The sequence below is a fragment of the Xenopus laevis genome, chromosome 5L (assembly GCF_017654675.1).
Source record: "Xenopus laevis strain J_2021 chromosome 5L, Xenopus_laevis_v10.1, whole genome shotgun sequence".
In the NCBI taxonomy this organism is placed as follows: Eukaryota; Metazoa; Chordata; class Amphibia; order Anura; family Pipidae; genus Xenopus; species Xenopus laevis.
Window position 1 is genome coordinate 158,045,156 of NC_054379.1, and position 6,995 is coordinate 158,052,150.

The following is a 6,995-nucleotide window of genomic DNA, read 5'->3' on the forward strand; positions in this document are numbered from 1 at the left end:
TGGGCTGAGATTTGCTATATTTGCTTCATTAGTCGTACATTACGATTAACAACATAAAGTCATTTACATAATGGAAACTAAACGGCAATAGAAATAACAGTCACTTGCCAAATCGTTTTGATTATCACTACCAGTTCATTCCAGAGGTAACAAAGCTTTAAGAAAGAGAGAACATTCAGTATAGAATTTAAGTAAATACAAAGAACAAGGCCTTTTTAAGGCAACGATTAAGAAATGTCCTTATTAGCTTCTGGTCTAGGAAAACATGGCCACTGACTCTGAAGGAAAAAATCAGGGACCATACACGTCTTGATGCTTGGAAGAAGGCTAGTCAGTCTTGGCCCTTATTAGCCAATTTCCAAACCACTGTGAATAGCAGTACATGGTAGCTTCTCATTTATCTCCAGCCACTTTAAATATAAGCTCTATGGCAGTGATCCCTAACAAGTGGCCCATGGGCAACATGTTACTCAACCAACCCCTTGGATGTTGTTCCCAGTGGCCTCAAAGCAGGAGCTTATTTTTGAATTCCAGGCTTGGAGGAAAGTTTTAGTTGAATAAAAACCAGGTGTATTACTAAACAGTCTCCTGTAGTCTGCCCGTCCTCTTAGGGGCTACTAAATGGCCAATCACACCGTGACGGGTTCTCACCCTGAAAACGTTACATCACTTGCATCCAATAAATATGCAGGATGTATCCCGCATGTAATAGCCTTGCTGTGCTGGTATCCGATTTATTGTCAAAGGAGCTCCCCATCTTGGACCTTGTCAGTGGCACTGCACATGCTCAGTGTTCTCGGGCGGCTGTTGAGAAGCTAAGCTCAGGGGTCGTGGGAAATTATCAAGAAGAAAATGAGGATTGTCTGTAATATACACTGATGCTAAAAGGCTGATTATTACATTGTGGTGCTAATTGTATTGGTTTCTGAGCTGCTATGTAATTAGAATAACAATTAATTAATAATTTCTTACTAATACTATTACTATGGCTTACTTAATAATTAATCAGACTTGTGCTGTGTAGTGTACATGCTATGTATACTGTATATACTGAGTAGGTCCCTAAGCTCAGTAAGTGACAGCAGCACAGAGCATGTGCAGTGAATTAGCAGAAAAGAAGATGGGGAGCTACTGGGGCATCTTTGGAGACACAGATCTTTACTGCTAAAGGGCTGTGGTTGCCTTGGGCTGGGACAGAAGCACAAAACACAATGTGTAGCATTTCTGTGTTTAGGTCTAGTTCCGTTTTTGTGAAGAGCAGTAGCTGTATATAAAATATATAATGCTATGGCCAGACAACCACATGGAGGAGACTGATATAAGGACAATATTGAAGTGGTGTGAGGGAGCAGCGCCGCAGGCACACATTTGCCATAATAATATTCTCCCAAAACCTCATTAGTACCAGCCATTCGGCTTCCAGCTGACTGCTTTCCAGTGGTGTGCAGGAGAGCTAGTATCTCTTTGCTACATCCAATCAGCAGCTAGATGGACCTGGCAGGGAACTGCAGAATATATTTCCCTGTGTGAAGGTGGAGCCGTGAGTGGCTAACCAAATCCTAACATGCTTCTGAGCAATGTTCCTTAGGAATCACCAGCCCATCATTTATAACAAGCACAGACAGAGAGGATCAATGCAGAGCATTAATAAGGCCAAGGCTACATTGGTCTGGTTCTTGGCTTGTGGATAAATGCAGATTAAGAATCATCGCCTCTTCTGTGTCTGCACCCGGAACCATTGTCTTGGCCAGGGATCATCTACACTAAGTGGATTTCGGCACTGAAACGTGTGATTATGCATTTTAGCACCAAATAGTCGTGCCTGTATCTGCCTGACCCAGTGGCTATAGGTGCAGACGTAGGGGCTGATAATTAACCTGGGTTGATCTAAAGCCCGAGAATCAGCTCAGTGTAACTATAGCCTAAAGGTATTATTTACTTTAATGTCCCTTTATCCAAGATTGGCATCAGGAATTGCATATTATTCTCCATTACCTACATGCTGAGCAGGGTTGCCAGGTTGCCGGTTTTCAGACAGATTGGGCTACTAATTTAAAGCCCAGGCAGGTTTTGAAAGTACAAACTAGCCAAGGTACGGATTTGGGCTACTTTTTGGGCCTTTGGCTGGTTTGTACCCTGGAAATTTTTTCCTGCCCTAATGTGCCAAGCCTGCATCTCCCAATGCATGCTGGGTAGTGTCGTTTTTGTTTAACAATCTGCCGACTGCCAAGTTTAATGTAAGACTACAATACCCAGCATGCAATGGGACTGACTTGTGTAGAAGTCGGGAGTTACCAGATTTTGGGCTTTGTACCCCAGTCTCCCGTGCCTTTCTCGCATTTTCCCGTGACTTTCCTCAATTTCAGACAAATTTGGGGCAAAAATCTGCTGGCCACCAAAATATCTAGAGGTTGAGCTGTTTACCTCCTTTATGGGGCTCCTATACCTCCTGGGCCCCCCCTATGTAGTTACACCCCTGGTGACAGGCGAATCTGTCCCATTTTGCTTCATGGGAAAATTTGTGAAACAGTTAAAAATTTGAAAAAGGTGTATTTTCACATATATTCATTTCATTTTTAGACTTTTTTTCACTGCACATATTGTGCTACTTTTGAAGTGCCCAGTTTTGCGCTGGTTTTGTAGCTAACTTTGGCTGGTTTTGAAAATTACAAAAAAGCAAAGTCTGCACACTCGAAATTAAAATACATTTATTTTATTCCATCATTAGGAATGTTCCACTAACCTTGGTGACTCTCTTGGGGAGTCCCGTAAGTATTGCACCTCACTTTGCTTTATTGGGGGTGTGCCTTCTATTTCTATTTTTGGTTTTGAAAATTAGACCTGGCAAGCCTGATGCTGAGGGTGATTTATAAAACCGCAATATGTCTGACGGTCCCTCTGATGATTCCTTTAGAAGGGTATAAAGCCCAGAACAATTCATAGAGACCCATTTTCTCGATCTTCTGTTTTGCCAACTCGTTTTACTACCACCAGGGAAACTTGTATTTTATTCTAACAATATTGTGGCTTGTCTTTTTCAAGAATAAGTAGTAAAAAAAACAATAACAGCAATGACTGCAGCAGATAGATGACATCAATGAGAGTTCTACAGCTAATGTGTTCTCTCTCTGTCATAAGACTGATCATTAAACTCTCCAGTCTCCATTTATACTTTATAAACAAAAACTGGATTATTTCAATGGTATTAGATGTTTTGAGGCGATATTGAGGCCGTGCAGGGGTGAAATAACATGATATCTTTTGGCTACAGAATAGTTTTAACTATTCAACTTCTTTCTACATCATTTAGTGGAGGTTGGGCAGGCAGAAACAGTTAATGCTTTGCAAGAAAGTGGCTCTTTGTCCAATTTGGACACCCATGTGCCAGGGATTCGATCATTGATCCCCAACCTGTGGCTCACGAGAAACATGTTGCTCATCAACACTTTGGATGTTGATCCCAGTGGCCTCAAAACAGGTGCTTATTTTTGAATTCCAGGATTGGAGGAAAGTTTTAGTTGCATAAATACTAGGTATTGTGCCAAACAGAGTCTCCTGTAGGATGCAAGTCCCCATAGAGGCTACCAAATAGCCAATCACAGCACTTATTTGGCACCCCAGGGACTTCTTCTTTTTACATTTGAATGTGGCTCATGGGTAAAAAAAATTGGGGACCCCTGGAATATAGGGACCCCCCATTGATCAGATAACATGGTAGAGCTAGAGATATGTCAACCACAACCTCATGAAAACCTTGGCCAGCAGGATTTTCCATCTGGCCCGATTTACATCAGATCAATCAGTTCAAGCCCCCATAAGATACAGATTGAAGGGCATAGTTTTTGACCCAAACACATTCCAATAGGATCCCATCTTGGTCGTGTATGGACAAGTCAGCAGCCAATATTTCATGGTGCCAGAATATATCACATACAAAGATCAGAGCACCAAGTGGATAATGCCTTACAAAATGAGTTTGGTTTTGTGGGTTTGAAAAGAGATGGAAAAAGGTTATGGATTCTGCAGTTTACATTCAATGTAGGTTTATTGAGCTTATCATTTAATTGTTTGGTCAAACTAATTCAATTATTTGCTATTGGGAGAAGCTTTGAATGTTTTCATGTTGTATGCTTCTCCCATAATTTCATAATAAGATTTGCATTAGTGCGTGAGAGCTTTGTGCCCATTTCCGTGCCACTTGACTGAAGGAAATACTCGTCTTAATACCCATAATATGGCACCAGGATTCAGCTCATAGTGTGGGCTGACAAGCAATACCCTAGTCACTGTATCTATACAGGACTTGAGACTAGACAAATTAGTTGTCTAACAATCCATTATTGTATTATGAAGTGAAATCTGTAGAAGGTGTTATAGAGCCTGTACCTTTCTTTTACTACTTCAAATTCTGATATATTTGTTGAATTACTGTATTTAGTTATCACTACTTATGTAGGTTTCTATATGGTTATCTCTATGGTACTTTATATTTTATTATACTTAGTACTTAGTCCTGGTACCGGGGTGGTTTGGCATTCCCCATTGGCCCAGGGATATCAATGACCATTTCCTGTTAGTTTCAATATTGTGATTGTTACATCCTGGTTCTTCTGCTTTGACCTCTATCTTCTGACCAGGGTGCTGGGGAGCCTGGGTTGAACAAGGTGCAAATAAAGAGTTTTGGCCCTAAGAGAACCAACCCTTTAGAGAAGTCACAGAGCAGGGGCCCCATGAATGACGTTTAGATAGAAATATAATAGCTCTATCATAGAACATTCTAGGAACAATGAAAATGAGATTTAGCCATAGACTTAGAAAGAGTTGTTTTGTGCTTCACCTTAGGATTGATGGCTGGAAGTAGCTCCACTTGAGGCATCACTGTCAGTGAATAGACCACAGTGAGCCTAATCAAACAAATGATTTATGCTTTCAAAGTTGGCTACAGGGGGTCACCATCTTGTAACTTTGTTAAACATCTTTGCAAGACTAAGACTGTGCACATGCTCAGTGTGGTCTGGGCTGCTTAGGGATCATCATAAACAAAACTGCTTGAGTTCTGCCTGGCAGGGAAGTAAGGCGAGGGCTCCCCCTGCTGTTCATAATAATGATTGTTTCCCTGCTCAGCAGTTAGGGACCGTCTGACAATTCCTATCCACAGCAGTAAATGAAGGGAGAATTTCACTGCATACAGTCAGGTTTCTTATAAAAACAGTACACATTTAAAGTATATTGGAGATAGGTTTCTTTTTCATTAAAGAAAGTAAAAATGGGATTTTTTTTTTTGCCTTTACATGCCCTTTAAAAGTGTAGCTTCAACCATCAAGCTGTCTCCACAGTGGTGCCATTGTAAAGCTGTGCATTTGAACATATCTGTCTACCTCAAGTGCTTGTGAGTATTAAAGGAGGATCAAACCCAAAAGTTAAAAAAAACCCTACCCTACATAGACCCCCCTCCCTCCTCCCCCCAGCCTAAGTATTACCCCTTTACTTAAGTCTTTACTTACCCCTCCATGCAGATTCTGTTAAGCGGAGTTCACGAGCACCATCTTCTTCTCTTCGGTAATTTTTGGAATGGGAGCGGCGCATGCGCAGTTGGAGCAATTTTCTGTTCCGGGACAACTGTGCATGCGTTGCCTTCTTCAGTCCAACTACAGTACATGAATTAGAGATTCTGGAACTACCTCTGCCAAGCATGCACCCTTTGTATAATTAACTAGGTCTTAGTATATCCAGCAAGTCCCCAAAAACTATATGTGTTGACTCTAATTGTGACTATTTTTTATGACATTGGACTGACAGTAGTTGAAGCTGTACCCAAACGAATTGGAGAAACAAGTGCCCTGCTAACAGGCATACGTATATGTGTATTTATTATAATAAAAATGGGCCCAGTCAAAATCATTAAACCTCATGACAGCTTTGAAACTTCTATACTGGACTCCAGATAAAATACACCCTCACCCTCGTGTGGAGGGGAACACTCCGGCATGGTCCCTCTATAAGCACAAACAACCTGTGATATTTCTGTATAGGTGTGATTGGCTTCAAACAACCAAACGTGAGTGCAAAGTTAGTTTTAAAGTATTTTTAACTGAATAAATGGTATTACACTATTTGGATTTGTATCTCTCTGCATGGGAGTAAAAGAAGCGGACCTAGAGGAACAGAGGAATCTGCTAAAATTACGGGCAATATATATTAAATGGTCGTCTTGTAAGTAGGAAATTTGGCCATATGGTGGTGGAAACTGATTGGAGGTAAAGAACTGACTGCACGTATCACTACTATTAACAGAGAATTTAAAGGGATAGTAGACCTAAGTGAATATTTTTAGCACTGGGTACTGTCGCAATATTTAAACTTGCTGCACTATTTGGGGTTTCTGCTTTCTCCGTTGCGGTAGGCGCTGATCTACATACTTTTTTCTAAATATCAGACAACTACTACCAAGACATGGGTGTCCGAAGATGGGTGAAAGAGGGGGCAGTTGCCCCACCCTGACTTCTTCAGCTAGTTCCAAAACGGAGGCTACCACCTTTGCTGAGTAGAGCAGAGTAGCATTAAATTAAAATAACAGCTGTAAATGTTTCCATAAATGAAAATGAATTTAGCTAGGAGTGTATTCATTTAGTACCATATGCATAATTGTGTTTCTACTTCATTGTCATGAATAGGTTCATCTTCATTGGAATGCTACCTTGTGTGATATTAGTTTACTTATCTCCACCCCAGAAAATGATCTGCGGACTCCCAGGTATCCAGGATAACCAAGATCTAAATTACCATATTGCCTGGAATTAGAACTACTGTGACTTCTTTCTACTGGAACTTCGAAAAATAAAGGTTCCATCACACTTTCAATACTTTGAAACACATCTTAGCCAGAGTAGAAAGTAGAAATGAAAACATCTCCTGCCCAGATAGTGACTGAAATCTCCCAAAATATTGACTATGAGAAACACATGCACAAACCTTGGAAACCTTCTTTATGGCGT